Source organism: Pristis pectinata, chromosome 12 (assembly GCF_009764475.1).
Source record: "Pristis pectinata isolate sPriPec2 chromosome 12, sPriPec2.1.pri, whole genome shotgun sequence".
NCBI classification, from domain to species: Eukaryota; Metazoa; Chordata; class Chondrichthyes; order Rhinopristiformes; family Pristidae; genus Pristis; species Pristis pectinata.
Window position 1 is genome coordinate 7,855,249 of NC_067416.1, and position 18,327 is coordinate 7,873,575.

Here is an 18,327-nt window from a genome sequence, read left to right on the forward strand (position 1 = left end):
ATGGGGGTTGCTTTGAGAGCTAGTAGAGCGATAGGCCAAATGGCCTTTCTACGTTATAAGAAAAATATTGGTAAATAAAAATTCGTAACTTGGTTTATTACTGTCACATGTACTGAAGTGCAGTGAAAAACTTTGCATGCCATCCATACAGATCATTTCATCACATCAGTACACTGACGTAGTACAAAAGAAAAGCAATAACAGAATGCAGAATAAAGGGCTACAGTTACAGAGAAAGTGCAGGCAGACAATAAGGTGCAAGGTCTTAAAGTAGATGGTGAGGTCAAGAGTCCATCTTATCGTTCAAGAGGTCCATTCAATAGTCTTATAACAGCAGGATAGAAGCTGTGCTTGAGCCTGGTGGTATGTGCTTTCAGGCTTTTGTAAATTCTGCCCTATTTGGGGTGGGGGGTGGGGGGAAGAAGAGAGGATGTCTGGGGTGGGTGGAGTCTGATTATGCTGGCTGCTTTACCAAGGCAGTGAGAAGTGTAGATAGAATCAATGAAGAGAATATTTTTTGCTATAACAAGTAACAAGCCACTTTCTGTGTGTAAAAATATATTGTTGCAAAATTCCCACAATGAATTTCCCCAAACTTTTTGGCCATAGAGTAATACAGCACGGAAACAGGCCCTTCGGTCCAACTTGTCCATGCTGACTAAGATGCCTATCTAAGATAGTCCCATTTGCCCAGGTTTGGCCCATATCCCTCTAAACCTTTCCTATCCATATACCTGTCCAAATGTCTTTTAAATGTTGTTAATGTACCTGCCTCAACTACTTCCTCTGGCAGTTCATTCCATACACTGACCACCCTCTGGGGTGAAAAAGTTGCCCCTCACGTCCCTTCAAATCTCTCCCCTCTCACCCTAAAGCTAGGACCTCCGGTTTTCGATTCACTTTCTCTGGGGAAAAAAGACTGTGCATTCACTCTCTCTCTACCCCTCATGACTTTGTGCACCTCTATAAGGTCACCCCTCAGTCTCCTACACTCCCAAGTAATAAAGTCCTAGCCTGCCCAACCTTGACAAATTTTGCTTAATGAAACAGTTTCCAGGAACAGCCCCCATCTGTAAAGTGAGGAACTGCGGGAACAGTAACGGTGACCACACAGCTACCTGTGAAAACCCACGTGGTTCACCAACAGCCTCATGGGAAGGAAATTGGCCAATCTTACCCAGTCTGACTCACATGTGACAGCAGACGTACAGCAATGTAATGAGCTCATATCTGCCCCCTGAAACGGCCCATCAAACCAGGGGCAATTAGATTGACACATCTTGAATAAAAATAGTCGATAAACAACCTCAGTTGATTTGTTTAAAGCATATTAAAAAAAACTTTCAGCAAGCTAAATAGGTTGAACAATAACTTACAGATGAAGACATGCATTTCAAACCCATGAACATTTGCGATTTGTTTTGAAGAAAATAAGTGGAACTGTTTAAACACAGGAATTTTGATGATGTTTTATAAATTCAGGAACTCTGTGTTACTGGTTGAAGAATAGTGACTTTGATTTTTTTGCTCTGGGGAGATTTGATAGAAGGATTCAAAAATTTTGAGGGTTTTAACAGAGTAAATTAGGAGAAACTGCCTACTGCAGGAGGATGGGTTAATAAGTACACAGAGTTGTGTAGTTAAGGAAGGAACCAGACTTGGGATTTTTTTATGCTCTATGGTGTTATGTGTGGGAATGCATTGCTTGAAAGGGTTTTAAAAGCAGAGTCATGTATAAGAGTCTGTGTACTTACAAGGCAACATGAAAGAACAAAGGAGCAAGTCCGATTGGGTCGGTCTTCCAAGGATCAGCAAAGACACGATGGCCTGTACGTGATTCCATGGCCCCTTTAGAAAGAACTGGGTAATGACATCTTTGCTTTATAAAATTACTTACAAGTATTTAGAGCAAAGGATATTCTGTTAGAATTATAATTCATTAATGGTACAATGAGCTCGGTTATGGCACTCTTCTACATCTAATTATCTTGCATCTTATTAGCCATTTGTTACACATTACAATTATTAATACGTGAATCTATTAATACATCATCTAATTAAGTTTTCCCGATTAAACTATGAGGCCAAGTAAAATTAAATCACATTCCTGCACTCTCGGTATTTCTCTTATCTGACTGGCAATGTTCACAAGTAACACCAAACATCTGGCCTGTTAGAAGTCTTGCATTTAATGTGCAAATCACATGGTAAACACTGCACCATTGCTGTATGTGTGATCTTACATGTCCAACAACAAAATAGGAACCTGTCAGTTGTTTAGTGATGATTTCTTCTGAACTTCATAACCTGACCTTTGATGTAGGCTTTGGATTCATAAGTAGCTGTCATTTACAAATGAGAGTACTTAGAACATAGAACAGTACAGGCCCTTCGGCCCATGATGTTGCGCCGACCAATACAAACCTACTCCACGATCAATCTAACCCTTCCTTCCTACACCCTCCATTTTTCTTACATCCATGTGATTCTTTTAAATGTCCCTATTGTATCAGCCTCTACCATCACCCCCAGCAGTGCATTCCAGGCACCCATCACTCTCTGTGTAAAAACCTACCTCTGACACCTTCCCTAAACTTTCCTCCACTCACCTTAAACTGATGTCCTCTAGTATTGGCCATTGCTGCCCCGGGAGAAGGGTGCTGGCTGTCCACTCTATCTATCCCTCTCATAAGCTTATACACCTCTATCAAGTCACTTCTCATCCTCCATTGCTCCAAAGAGAAAAGCCCTAGCTCGCTTAACCTTTCCTCATAAGACGTGTTCTCTAATCCAGGCAGCATCCTGGTAAATCTCCTCTGCACCGGTCGAAAGCTTCCACATCCTTCCTGTAATGAGGCAACCAGAACTGAACGCACATGTGTAGTCTAACCAGAGTTTTATGGAGCTGCAACATTACTTTGTGGCTCTTGAATTCAATCTCCAGACTAATGAAGACCAGCACACCATACGCCTTCTTAACCACCCTATCAACCCTACCAAGATCCCTCTGTTCTGCCACACTACTAAGAATCCTGCCATTAACCTTGTCCTCCACCTTCAAGTTCAATCTTTCAAAGCGTATCACTTCACGCTTTCCTGGATTGAGCTCCATCTGCCACTCCTCTGACCAACTCTGCATCCTGACTATATCCCGTTGTTACCCACAACAACCTTCTACACTATCCACAGCCCCTCCAACCTTCGTGTCATCTGCAAACTTACAAACCCACCTCTCCACTTTCTCATCCAAGTCATTTATAAAAATCACAAAGAGCAGGGGTCCCAGAACAGATCCCTGCGGAACACCACTGGTCACCGACCTCCAGGCAGAATACACTCCATCTACTACCACCCTCTGCCTTCTGTGGGCAAGCCAATTCTGAATCCGTGCAGCCAACTCTCTATGGATCCCATGCCTCCCGACTTTCTGGATGAGCCTACCATGGGGAATCTTGTCAAACACCTTACTAAAGTCCACATACGTCACATTCACCACTCTACCTTCATCAGTTTGTCACCTCCTCGAAAAACTCAATTAGGCTCGTGAGGCACGACCTGCCCCTCACAAAGCTATGCTGACTATCCCAAATAAGACTATATTTCTCCAAATACTCATAAATCCTGTCCCTGAGGATCCTCTCCAATAGTTTTCCCACCACTGACATAGGACTCACTGGTCTATGATTCCCAGGATTATCCCTATTACCTTTCTTGAACAATGGGACAACATTTGCCATCCTCCAATCCTCCGGTACCACTCCTGTGGGCAGGGAGTATACAAATATCATCATCAATGCCCCAGCAATCTCTTGCTTCCTGAATAAACCTGGGGTATATCCCGTCTGGCCCCAGGGACCTATCTTTCCTAATGTTTTTCAGAAGCTCTTTCTTAACTTCAACATGCTCCAGCACATTAGCCTGTTCTATGCTGATCTCACATTCATCAAAGTCCCTCTCCCTAGTGAACACTGAAGCAAAAGTATTCATTAAGGACCTCCCAACATGTTTCCTCCAATATCCCTAATTGGTCCAACCCTCACTCTAGTCATCCTCCTGTTCTTCACATACGTGTAGAACGGCTTGGGCTCTCCTTAATTCTACTTGCAAATGCCTTTTCATATCCCCTTCTAGCTCTCCTTTCTTGAGCTCCTTCCTGGCTACCTTATAATTCTCAAGGTCTAGGAAGCAAAAATCAGGCAGGGCTCTTAAGTATACTGCCTTCTTCCTCTTGACTAAACGTTCCACCTCCCTTGTCAACCATAATTCCTTCACCTGACCATCCTTTCCCTGTCTCAGTGGGACAAACCTATCCAGAACCCCATGCAAGTGTTCCCTAAACAACCTCCACATTTGTGCTGTGCATTTCCCTGAGAACATCTGTTCCCAATTTACGCTCCCAAGTTCCTTCCTAATACCATTGTAATTAGCCCTCCCCCAATTAAATACTTGCCCATATCATCTGTTCCTGTTCTTGTCCATGGAGTTGTAGTCACTATCTCCGAGATGCTCGCCCACCGAGAGGTCTGTCACCTGATCAGGTTCATTGCCTAGTACAAGATCCAGTATGGCCTCTCCTCTAGTTGGCTTGTCCACATTACTGTGTCAGGTATTCTTCCTGGACACACCTAACAAATTCTGACCCATCTAAACCTTTTGCATTAAGGAGGTGCCAATCAATATTAGGGAAGTTAAAGTCACCCGTGACAACAACCTTATTATTTTTGCACCTTTCCAAAATCTGCCTACTTATCTACGATGCACTGTGGTCTTTATGAGATGGACCATGTTCTATACAGTTCCACCTCAGCAGCAACCAGCTGAACCAACCAACATTTACTCCATGGACATCTGTCCCCTCTGATTACTTGCTGTCCACAAAGCTTTACTGCCACTCATTATGTGTTTGACTTAATTTATTTCAATTATAAATACCTGTGACCACGTTAGTAGCTGCCCATTTACTTTGGTCAAGCTGTAATAGCATGGATCCACCAGTGGTGGTGCTGGACTACCTCGTTCAACTTCCTTGGGCCATTCTCCTCCAGCCACACTGCTCCCTCAATGGCTCCAGTTGGCTTTAACATCATATAACCTTAAGTGTGCAACACCAAAGCAGAGTTGTGGGAATGAGGCGCTCACCACATTGTAGAATGATGAAGGCAATGAGCACTGAAGTTCTTCAGGGGAAGATGGATTAAAAGGAAGGAGCAAAGACTATGTTGATCGTGGTGGTTTGTGTGGAGCAGATCACACAGATGGAGACCGGCTTTACTGAATTGTCTATCTCTGTGTTATAAATTCTATGTAAATTATGTCAGCACTCACCAGCGCAATTATCTCCCACCCAGCTTTATTTAAGATGCACACTGCCTGTGTACAGATCAGCAGGATATCAGCTCAATCTCACTCAACACCGAGGGATTAAGATGTATTGTATAATGTTTTAATTACCACATTTTGATTAAAATCTTGATGCAGCTTCTAACATGCACAATCATGCACCACGAATAGCATCTCCATTTCACCTCTGCTATTTCTGCTGCTCAAAGCTCCACTGGACCCATCTCCTGCTCCGATACTTTGCTCATTATCACCTCAGACTGCAATGTGCCACCGATACTTCCTTCATTTGATCCTTCTCGTCCTTCTCCCTGGCACACACCTTCTCCCTCTCGTTCAAGATCATAACTCCAGATGCTGGTAAACTGTAAGTAAGAAAAGAAAATACTGGACATACTCAGCAGGTTGAGCAGCGTCTGTGTCGACTGAAATGGTGTTAACATCCCAGGTCAATGACCTTTCATCAGAACTCCCTCTGGGTTCCTTTTCTGTCCCTCCCTCCCTCCCACCCCATCACCATTTTCCTGGCTCTGGATTCATTTAAACCTGATCCCCAACATCTCCTGGTTCTGAAGCAACCTGAAATATTAACTGTTTCTCTCAGGTGCTGCCTGACTGCTGAGTGGATCCAGTTGTTCACTCAGATGGAAGATACATCGCTATTGATGCTGGAACTTATCGAGATCTGATGATTGTAGTGCATCTCCAATCGGTCAATCAAAAGCGTTTCTCCTTGTCGTATTTGGCTGCTGTTTCAGACCGGCGCATTCCGAACACCTACCAGAACATTTGGCTCCAGTCACTCAACAGATTTAAACTGCTTGTGGTGCAATGTTCATCAGAAATGCTAGGTTTCTCATCTGGCTTCATTTTTCGGTAAGCCGATCATATTAAAAAAAAACTCCCTTTCTCCTCCCCCGCCCCAGTCCCCTCACCACCCTCTCCCGTTGTCTCTCTCTCTCTCTCTCCCCTCAGTCTCCCCTCTTTCTTTCTCCTCACCCTGAGTGTAACTCAGTTGTACCCATTCCAACCTCAGGCAGAAGGTGTGGGCTCAGCTTCTGCTCCAGGTGTTTGAGCATTCATACTTGTGCTGCTGCTCCAGTGTAGCACCAGGGGAGGGCTGGTCCAGTGCAGCGCCGAGGGAGGGCTGCACGGTTGGTTTCATTGGTTTCAGATGGGCCTTCACACCGAGGCCCCTTCTGCTCAACACAGGGCGCGTCAAAGATCCTGGTCCCATGTAAAGTAGGGCAATCTCTGTGTCCTGGCTGACATTTGTACCCCAACATTTGTATCCCAATGTTTGTACCCCAACAGTTGTACCCCAATGTTTGTACCCCAACCAGTACCCCAAAATTTGTACCCCAACCAATACCCCAACATTTATACCCCAACCAACACCCCAACATTCGTACCCCAACCAATACCCCAACATTTATACCCCAACCAATACCCTAACACTTATACCCAACCAGTACCCCAATATTTGTACCCCAACTTTTGTACCTCAACCAATACCCCGACAAGAGATTATCAGCCCACATCATGTTGCTCCTTATGAGTGCACAAAATGGCTGCTGCATTTCCTGATCTGCATCAGTGTCGACACTTTCAAAGTATTTACTTTGTTACAAAGTACTTTGGGACATCCTGAAAGAAATTTGAAGGTACCATTCGAATACATTTCTCTCCCTCCTCTCGGTTACATCCGTGTTCAGCGGCACGTTAGCGATAGTGCAGACCCTGAAAGCTGGGTATGGAAAGAGCCAAACTGCCAGAAGTACGTGCGGTATCTACTTGACAAACCACGGCAGGGTCCAAATGTTAGAAGGAGCGACAGGGTTGAAACTGAGTTTGTTCCCTTGGATCGAATGCACATCAATGACCTTTACTTGCCCACCTAGATCTGTGATCTCATTCCAGGGCTCTTTGGTGCTGTCCATGAGGGAACTTCGCCTTTCACGTTGAGATGTGTCCCAGCGCATTTGGCCTGAGAGCAAGTAGAAAAACATCAACACCAAGCCAAAGGAAGTGACATCATGACAGATGAATGTTTCAAGGTGCCTCAAGAAGATCGAAGGTAGATTGTGAGGTAACTTGTGTAGCTGTGTTCAAAACAGTGCAAGTTAAAACCATTGCCCATTGAGCTGAAACTGTCAACAAGACTATGCCCTGAAGAATATATGTTGTGGGATTAGTTTCAATAACGAATTAGAAACTCTGTGTGGAGTTTGCACGTTCTCCCTGAGACCCCATGCTGGCGGGTTAATTGACCCCTGTAAATTACCCCTTAGTGCAGATAAATAGCAAAAGAATCAAAGGGGAGTTGATGGGTGTGTGAGAGAGGAGGAGGGAACGAATAAATGGGGAATGGGACCGATGGGATTGCTGTGTTGTGGGTTGGCATGGACCCAATGGGTCAAATTGCCTCCTCCTGTGTCACAATAAGTTATTTCAGAATCAAACACACTGCGGAGGCTGGAAGTTTGAAATAAAACCAGAAAATGCTGGAAACAGCATTTCAGGAGACATCTGTGGAAAGAAAAGGGTAACGTTTGAGGTCCGAGATCCTTCGTCACAAGGATCTTCAGCAAAGGGTCTCAGACCTTGATACTGTTATGTTGTTTCCCCTTCCACAGATGCTGCCTGACCCCCTGGGTGTTTCCAGCATTTTTCTGTTATTGTCAGTCAGTCATTTCGCTTCATTCTGCACTGTGTGGAGTCACCAGCAGGTGGTGCCAGACTGCTCTTTCCCCCCAAAGTGGATGGAATGGATCCAGACTTCAAGCTTATTGTTGTCATAGGTACAGATACACAGGGTATAAATGCCATGAAAATTAGCTTTTTGCAGCAGCATTGCAAGGCGAGGACAAACATGTTTACATCAACATAAATTAACATAAATTATACATAACATAAATACATTTTAGTAGGTGGCAATGTGTGCTGAGTGGTGACCCAGCCAATGCCTCCAAATTATTTCACTGTTATAGCTCACGTGAAGAGCTTTATAGAGAAAGTACAGCATTTTGATGAAAGATCCCGGTGATTACTAATAGTACCGAAGGTGCCCAGAGCAACGACAACAGGGGAGGATCAGAGAGAGGACGTGTGTGAAGGGAGCCCTGAGATGGTTTATAAATGCACCCGGCTTGGTAGCACACTTGGCAAAGCTGTTTCAATTTCACCCGACATTGTAAGTTGGATGTGAAAAGACCGAAGTGTTATCTAAAAGTAGATCGACTCTGTTAAACACGGGTAGTTCTACAAGTGCTAATTCAATACAGAATATTCCCTTCCTTGTGAACTAATTTATCAACTATGGTCAAGGTCAGGAAGCTGGCTTTGCTCTCTCTTAGAGTGGTGAAGGTTTGGGAAGGATTCAGCTAAAGTATTCAAGATTCTGGAGGGTTGTAATAGAGAGTAAACAGATGTGGAGAAGGTGTTGCCACTGAGCAGAGGGACAGCAGCTGGGGTGCCGTGTGACCGGTTGAAGGTCCCTCTTCTGAGCTCTGTCCATGATTTAAGATGAAAGCAGAAAATCCCGGAAATGCTCAGCAGGTCAGACAGCATCTGTGGAGAGAGAGTAACCCGAGTTAACATTTCATCAGACGACAATTGTAGGACCAGAGTGGCGGTGCAAAGAAATGTTTCAGATGTGGCCTGGCACACAGAACATCGAGGTGGTAGGTCAGACCAGGACGTTCAGACCGGATACTCAGCAGGTCAGGCAGCGTCTGTGGAGAGAGGAACAGTTAATGTCTCGGCCCCATGACCTTTCACAGGACGGCCCGGTTCTGATAGAAGGTCATCTGCCCAAAACGTTAACTCTGTTCCTGTCTCCACAGACCTGCTGAATCCATAGATTCAGACAGCCCAGAAACAGGCCCTTCAGCCCCCAGGTCCGTGCTGACCCCATCTATACTGATCCCATTTACCAGCACTTGGTCTGCAACTTTCCCTACCCTGTCAATTCAAGTGCTCCTGAAACATTGTGAAAGTACCTGCCTCCATCACTCTCAGACAGTGCGTTCCAGATTCCAAACACCCTCTGAGTGGGGAAAGATCTTCAGATCCCCTCAAACCCTCTTACAACTCTCCTTAAACCTCTGCCCTCTGTGCTTCCAGATTTTATTTCAGATTTCCAGCCTCTGCAGTCTTTTGCTTTTCCATTACTTTCCAGAGGGAATTGGATGCACATTTCCAAATGGAAGGGGCTGAAGGAGTAAAGGACACTCATCGGGGCTTCCACAGTGCTGGCACAGGCACGATGAGCTGAACAGCCTCAGGCAGTCTGGGTTGTGTGTTTCAACAGCTAATGAACCGAATGTTCTACCCAGTGTATGCGCTGTGACCCTTCAATGTAAGCACCGCCTTGTTGATGTCACCTATAACGTGGAGAGGTGTAGTAAACGCCTCCTTTCGCGTCTCTGCTGTATCGATCACCAACCGGAATCGGGCACCAATCTTCGCTCTGTCCCCTGCTTTTATTATCTCTCAGCTGTGAAGCAATTCACTGAGGTCGTAGTAACAAGAGTCCAGCAACTCCAGCATTTAAAACAGGCTTAAAGCTTCCGGCAACGAGGAGAGCTAAAAACGAGGTAAGAAATTGCAGAGGGGCCGGAGTTTGTGTGTCCAAAAGGAAAGTTTATTTTCTCGGACATTTGCTTAAATGGTCACAGTTCCTTGGGAGGCAGTGGGTTCAGAACCACAGTGCTTCCTGCCTTCTCTCGTAATGTTCCTTATATTTAAAAAATCTGACCTGTGGCGAGTCTCCGCGGGAAATTAAACCATCAGTAGGTAAGTGGAGATGTTTAACAGACCGAGTGTGTGTGTGAGTTGGGGAGAATGCAGAGCACATAGCAACTGTGGTGCGGTTATAGCAACAAATAACGTCTGCACCATGCCACAGTTTGCAGTAACTCCAAGCTGCGTTTCTCCAGACCGAATACTGACACACATGTAACCTTGTGCAGATGAAGTAGATATTCCTGTCTGTACACGCTCCAGGTGCACGTTGAGATGGTGTCCCTGCTGCCTCGGCTTAAGGGGGGAGCTTGAATTTCTCCAGGCAGTGAGGTGCTGAGGTTTGGAGACTCATCACTCTCTCTGTCTATCTCTGAGCTCGCTGGACACCTGCGCGTCCACCCTCGCTGTTCCAGTATCTACATCTATTACAAGATGTCCAAACGGCAGCAAGATGGAGAAGGAAGCTCCCACCTTGTGATCCGACCCTTTGCAATGTTGGAGCAACTATAATTCCCCATTAGTGGCTGATTTCTTGCAACGAATCAAACTTAGCTTTTCCTGTCTTCTGTTATACAGCCAATAGAATTTGCTTTGCTATTTTAAGGCTACCATCGGGTTTTTTTCCCAAGGCAGAATTATTTACATATAGCGCTACCTCTTTCAACCGTGTTTTTCTCTGTTCTGCTCATTTACCTATCTTTATCGCTGGAACTGTGTATCTGTCATCCTCGTACAAGCTATTTATCTCTGTCTCTCACTGCGTGTACACCTATCTATCAATCTGGTGTGTGGTTTCCTTGTAGCAGCCTTTCCCCAGCGATGGAAAGGTCACGGTTTCAATCCAATCAGCAAAGAGAATGGCCCCGATTTTTTTTTAAAGAATTGAACAAACAATGGAATTAACAGGGATGAAGATCTATTCACGTTGTTCTGAGGGGAATGCGGTGAAAGGGACGAGGTAGGTAATTAAAATAATAAAAAAGGCAGATACTGGAAATCCTGAAATAAAAGCAGATTATGCTGGAAACAATCAGCAAGTCAGGCAGCGTCTGGGGAGGGAGGAACAGAGTTTGCAGTCCAAGACCCTGAAACATCTGTTTCTCTTTCCACCAATGTTGCTTTAACTGCTGAGTGTTTCCAGTACTTTTAGTTTCCATCTGGGGACGGATGAGCACTGTCCTAGTTCGGAGCACTTGTGTTTTAATGCTGGAATAACTTTGTCGTCTGGAGGTAATCTGTTGTGTGAGTTTTCTGCTGTGCATAAATCTTATTGTCCATCCCATGCACCCATTTTGGTTTTAGTTGTCTTTGTCCTCCTGTGGGTTTGTTGTTTGAGGATTCCAGGCAGATTTTTGTTTCTCCCCCTCTCTCTCTCCCCCCCTCTCTCTCTCTGACTCTCTCACACTCTGTCTCTCTTTCTCTCTCTGACTTTCCCAGTTACATAATTGCCAAAATTAATTGAAGTGAAATCATCCAGGGAGGTGATCTGGCACTATTCCCCTCATCCACAACAGAGTCATTAATCTGCTAAAATGATTCCTTTATGGCCACTTGATAGTATAAGGTACAGAGTTCAATGATCTCGCACACCCTTTCTTTTATATAGCAAAGTTATCCTGAAAATGTGAAGTAGCATGGATGGATTTCAGGAATGTTTGTTGTTTTTCCTGTTGGGGCTTCTTGACGTGATACAGGCCAATTGACCGGCAGTGTGGACTTGCTCACAGCTGCCTCTGGCCCTCTGCTGGAAGTGTCCCATGATGTGAGCTAAGGGTTCCTCTGAAACTGTGTCTCAGTGTTTTTCTCGTCCAGTGCCCTGAGACAGTTGAACTCCAGTAATTCACTCTGCAGGATCTTCTTGCTGGGGTCGTGACGTTGGGTTTTAATAAACTGGGATACGTGTGATTCTTGTGAATTTGAGGACGAGCTCGGTGACATTTGGCTGGCCTGTTACTCTGACAACTTGTCTGACACGATCTTATAAGGGAAGGTGATACCATTTGCAGTGAGACCATTCCTCAGCACTGCAGTGATTTTTCTTATTTTTAAGATATAGGAGCAGAATTAGGCCATTTGGCCCATCGAGTCTGCTCTGCCATTCAATCCTGGTTCTTTGTTACAACCTCATTCTCCCCGTAACCCTGAACCCCCTGACCAATCAAGAACCCATCAATCTCTGCTTTAAATACACCCAGTGACTTGGCATCCACAGTAACGAATTCCACAGATTCACCATCCTCTGGCTGAAGAAATTTCTCCTCATCTCAGTTTTAAAGGGGCGTCCCTTTATTCTGAGGCTGTGCCCTTGGATCTTAGACTCTCCTGCTGATGGAAACATCCTCTCCACGTCCACTCTATCCAGGCCTTTCGGTACCCAGTAGTTTTCAAAGAAGTTCCACCCCCGCGCCCCCCCATCCTTATGAATGCCATTGTACAGGCCCAGAGACATCAAACACTCCTCATAGGTTAAGCCTTTCATTCCTGGGATCATTCTTGTGAACCTCCTCTGGACTCTCTCCAAGGCCAGCACATCCTTCCTTAGATACAGGGCTCAAAATCGCTCACAATAGTCCAAATGCAGGTCTGACCGGCACCTTATAAATCCTCAGCAGTGCATCCTTGCTTTTGTATTCTAGTCCTCTCAAAACGTAATTTTATGTAATGCAGGTGTGTTTTTGAACATGCTATTAGAACTTAAAAGTTAGCTTTGTCTACTGCATGCCAGGGCAAGTGATAGTCTTCACAGCTATACACTGTTCCTGTTTCTAACACGTTTTCATCTGATAATATTTCTGTTAAGTGTCTTGGGATAGTTCATTATGTTCAAGGTGCCTTGTAAATGCCAGTTGTTCGACTTGTTAATCCTAGTAAATTATTATAATGTATGCACTACTGGTTGTAATAGTAAGCCCAAAGAAACCTTGTGCAGAAAATCTTTTATTTCAAAAATAGACTTTATTCATAATATGTACACAGTAAATACAATCAGTACATGTCTTTCTCTACCTTTATTGTGCCATCAATTCAATGTATTCTCTCACAATGCATTAATGCTGCTCGCATTTCCTGCTCGAGTAATGCACCTGTGAAGCTTTGAGAGGCTATTACGCAGGGCCCAGCCGTTCAGTGTCCAGTGGCAGGACAGCCCCAGACTGTGGTCCATCCCCACTGAGTCTTTGGGGTGGGAACACTGAGCACAGGAGAACTTACTCCTTCCTGCACCTAGGGATGTGCCGGTCGGCAGCATTCACTTGTGGGTATCTCCTTGTGCCGGAAGGCCAACAAGGTTTGAGCAGGCCAAAGTGATGGAGGTGATTTGTTGGGGTGAATGTACAAGGCATGCCAGGGTGACAAAGTTCCACTGGTCTATCCAGGCAGTCCCAGTGTGGTTGGGACATTCCCCACATCTCAGCCAGAAGCCACATACCTGCCTGGAGCCATGTTATCGCCTGGGAAAGAGGAAAAACTGGGAAAATTCCTTCTTTCCAAAACAAAAATATTCCTTATTGCATCTCTGGTAAATAGTATTGCACACAGCTAATCTTGGTCAGCTCCCTCTATGGAAACATGGCACTCTGAGAAATCCACTGGGTTCTGTCGAATTTCCAGACATCCTTTTCCAGAAATCTGGGCAAGTTGAGGAAATAGTGTGGAAAATTCCTCCGCTATCCTTCACAGAGACTTCTCAAGTGAACAATATGTGTATTGGTGTGATTTGTTTGAGGAATGACTGAATCTGTTAGGGATTCATTTGTAACAATGACCAGGTGATGTTCGGAGATTTTTATACTGCACATATTGTAACTTCTGCTTTTGTCTGGCAAAGAGCCAGTCCCCTTCAACTGATCATTGTTTGAAGAGGTTACTGAATGAATTTTCCCTGCATCAGCTTAAAGTGGGCAAGACAAGGTTACGTCTGCAGTATTTCAGCAGAGGATGCAGAAGAATGAGATTATTAGATTGTGTCTGTTGTTCAGCCAGGTTATTAATGGGAAGCAACAAGTTCAACAACAACTTGGCTGTGGAGAACCTTTAAAATGGGGGGCTATGTGGGAGGGAAGGGTTAGATCAATATTAGAGCAGGATAAAATGTCGGCACAGCATAGTGGGCCAAAGGGCCTGTACTGTGCTGTGATGTTCTATGTTCTAAAGCAGGAGTCAAATGGCCAACACCAACATGGACTGTGACACCATAGACTGGAGATGCTGGAATCTGGAACAACAAACAATCTGCTGGAGGAACTTGGCAGGTCGAGCAGCATCTTGTTGGGGGGGCGGGCGGGGTGGGGTGCGGGAGGAACTGTTGACGTTTCAGGTCGAGACCTTGCATCAGGACTGCACCACTCTCAGTCAGTCACGATTAGGGTTTTGATCCGAAACTTCGACAATTCCTCCTCCACACAGATGCTGCTCAACCCGCTGAGTTCCTTCAGCAGATTGTTTGTTACCACCGTGAATCAGCTGAGTGGTCTTCCTCCCTCTCTCAAAATGGCAAGTTTTAGAGCCACTTCAACCTGTGCAATTTTAAATTGTCCAAACAAGTGGGAATTGCTTAACGTTGCTCAAGTTCCTGGAGTGGGGATTGAACCGGTAACCTGTTGGATTCGGAGATGGGGGTGCGGCCCACTGAGGCCCAGAATGGTCTTTGAGCGCTTAGTGTAGCTCTGCCCAGGTGCTTGAGGAAGCGATGTTGTTTAATGGGGAGACCCCATACCAGTGACTTCTGGTTGGACAGATCCTCGAGTACGGAGGCCAGTAAATGAGAGAGGTTGTCCTGTTTGAGCCTTCAGTCTCTGTATCTCCATCCTATATTTAAATGGATCCCGAGGTTGTTGACTATCCCAACAGCTTCAAGCACGTGACTGGAAATCAGCCTTTTATAGTTGACACAAAAAAACAGAAAATGCTGGAAACACTCAGCAGGTCAGGCAGCATCTGTGGAGAGAGAAACTGAGTTAATGTTTCAGCATTTCCTGTTTTCATCTCGGATTTCCTGTATCTGCAGTTTTTTTAGTTTTCATGTTCTTTTGTATCTGATTTTACCTGAGCAAGTTTATCAGGGCATTTTGGCATCTTGTTAATAAACATAAGTGGTCAAAAGATCATCCTAAGGGAAAATTTGTTCCAGATTTTCTTTTCTCTTTGACAGGAGGCTGTATCAGCTTTAAGCTCTTCATCACGAAGCTCCTGACATTACATTTTTCAAGAAGTATTTATTTTAAATCAGTTAACAATTTTGCTAAAGTAGCCAGAAGAATTTCAGATGGACGTTAAGTTTTGGCACACATTTCCACAGTGACTCATTCTGAAAGTACTTCATTAGCTGAAAATCACTGAGGAGAATTGATACCTTGAAGCAAGTCTTTGGTGCTGGGCCTTGTGATCTCAGTGGCTTTGAACAAAGAGTTATGTTAAACCTCTACAGTCAGGCCAACCCTCTACAAATCACTAGTTAGGCTGTAATGGGAAAAGTGTGGGCCCCGGACTTTAGAGAGGAGGTTATGGCTTTGGAGTGTATTTTGTGGTGGTAAACTGGGAATACTGTCAGAGATGAGGGACTTCAGTTCACGTGAGATAGAGTCACAGAGTTAGACAGTACAGAAACAGGCACTTTGGCCCAACTTGTCTATGCTGAACAAGAGGTCTATCCGAGCTAGTTCCATTTATCCACGTTTGGCCCATTATCCCTCTCAACCTTTTATCTCCATGTACCCATCCAAATGTCTTTTAAATATTGTAATTGTATCTGCCTCTACCACCACCTCTGGCAGTTCATTCCACATCATCTGGGTGGAAAGAATTTCCCTTCAGGTCTCTTTTAAATCTTTCCCCTCATAGTTAAAATGTGCTCTCTAGTTTTAGACTCCCCTACCCTGGGTAAAAGACTGGTGACCATCCACTTTATCTACGCCCCTCATGACTTTATATTAGAGATCCCAGCAATGTTTTGCTCTGAGTAGACAGCTGGTTTCTTTGAGGAGTTTTACCGGAAATTGGAAGTGTTTCCCTTGATGAGGGCCAAGATCCAGTGATCATAGATTTAGCAAAAGAACTAGATGCACAGGAGTAGCAATGATTTCATTTACAGAGTTGTTATGATCTTGAACCTGAATGATTGATGGGATTAGATCAAAGACAATGTGGCATCTATAGAAAACACTATGATGCTGGGAGGAAATCAGCAGGCTAGGTAGTTCCTCCAGCATCATCGTGTTTTTCATCTAGATTCCAGCATCGGCAGTCCTTTGTTTCTCATCTGTTAGAAAAAAGCCAAGCTGTGGGACTCCATTCTGCAATGTAAGAAAGTGGGAACCAATTCACACACAGCAAGCTCCCATAAACATCAATGTGATTGCAGTCATATTGGGACACTGATGCTGATTTGGGGATGGTCATTGCCCAGAGATCTCCTGACCTTTGAAACAGTGCTGCAAGATCTTTTATGACCAGTCGAGAAGGAATGCAGAGAATTGGATAGGACACCAAAAGTCCAGTGGGACCATGAGCAAGTGGCCCATCTGCCTCTGTTGGTCTAGTCCTGTATTAGGACATCCATTATGTTAGTGGAATGTATTGTGGTGGAGCCAAGTCTTACACCCATTGCATATCTAAGAGTGTGTGCCCTGGGGTCATTGGACACCAATGGTGATAACCTTGGTGAATATTTCTTATTCTTTCCCAGCTCCATAAAATGGAGGCCATGTGTTAGCTCTGCTAACCTCATCATAGAGTCATAGGGCTATACAGAGCAGAAGCAGGCCCTTCAGCCCAATTTGTCCGTGCTGACCAAGTTGAGCTAGTTCCATTTTTGCCTGTGTTGGCCCATATCCCTCTAAACCTTTCCTATCCATGTACCTGTCTAAACATCTGTTAAATGTTGTTATGTACCCATTTCTACCACTTCCTCTGGCAGCTTGTTCCACATACCCACCACCCTCTGTGTGGAAAAATTTACCCCTCCAATCCTTTTTAAAATTTTCCCCTTAAACCGATGCCCTCTAGTTTTAGACTCCCCTGCCCTGGGAAAAAGACTGTATCTATGCCTCATGATTCCAACATTTAAGACCTATCTAGATGAGCACTTGAATCATCAAAGCACAGAAACGCCAGATCAAGTGGTGGTAAATGGGGGTTGTGTAGATGGGTACTTGATGGTCAGCATGGACTGAAGGGCCTGTTTCAGTGCTAAGCGACTCTGTGACTATATAGCACCATAGCTTGGATTTGTTACAGCCAACATTACTGTGTCACATTAGTCAATTTGCACACAGCAAGACCCCACAGCAGTAAGTGACCAGATTAGAGCATAGATTGTTTTTATAACCATATAAATCCTATATGTGACAGATGTAAATGGAATGTGGCTTCTTTGACACATATGTCTTGGTCCTGTCCTCTTTTGGGAAAAATATTGGAAAGACATTTTTAACATTATTTCAAATGTATTGAATATTGATTTACAACCTCACCCTATCACTGCTATTTATCTGCTTCTGCTAACCGTATGATTGTGTTTGTCACATTAATGGCCAAACGATCCATTTTGCTTAAATGGAAGGATCTAATACCGCCTACTACTTTTCAATGGTTCTTTCAAACTATTATCATGTTTAAACTTGGAAAAAAATTAGGAGTGGTACTGTCGATCCTTTGCTTAAATTTGAAGATATTTGGAGTCCATTTATTCAATATTTTCACGTGATGTAGATCCCCTTTCAATAACTTTCCAACTTAGAGGAACGGAGTTGATGATATAATATTGCTCTGTTTCTACCGAGAAATTTTAGTCCAGTCTTTTTTTTTCTTTGTTTGTTTTTATGAAATTTTTCTGTTTTAGTTTAGTTTATATTGTTTATAATTCTTCTTATTGATTTGGGTTTTTTCTCTTTTTTAAATTTATATAATCTTTTTCTTTTATATTATATTCATTTACTAAGAGATCGTTGGATCTACAGATTTTTTTTATATCTTATTGTTCTTTATGATTATGTATGCCATGATTGTTATCCAGATCTCTTGGTAATACATGTACAAACATCGATGTTATATATTAATCTGTATTAATTTGAAAACCAATAAAAAGATTGAAAAAGAAAGAAAAAAATTAGAGCATGGAACAACACAGGAACAGGCCCTTCAACCCACGATGTCTGTGCTGAACATGATGGCAAATTAAACTAAATCTCTTCTGCCTGCACATGATGCGCAAGCACGGTAGTGTAGCAGTTAGCTTAACGCCTT

The 18,327-nt window shown here is 44.0% G+C and overlaps 1 protein-coding gene across 4 annotated transcripts in view; it reads left to right on the forward strand.

The window, feature by feature from the left end:
* Positions 1-9,599: 9,599 nt before the first annotated feature.
* LOC127576880 (semaphorin-4G-like) overlaps positions 9,600-18,327 on the forward strand; it is a 171,415-nt gene continuing 162,687 nt past the window's right edge. For 3 of the 4 annotated variants that reach the window (XR_007957292.1, XR_007957291.1, XM_052027690.1), the window contains exon 1: positions 9,600-9,938. The gene's annotated coding sequence lies outside the window, so the exon portion shown is untranslated. Of the gene's footprint in view, positions 9,939-11,010; positions 11,045-18,327 lie in introns of those variants that run through there. The other variant, XR_007957293.1, reaches the window with a different exon arrangement.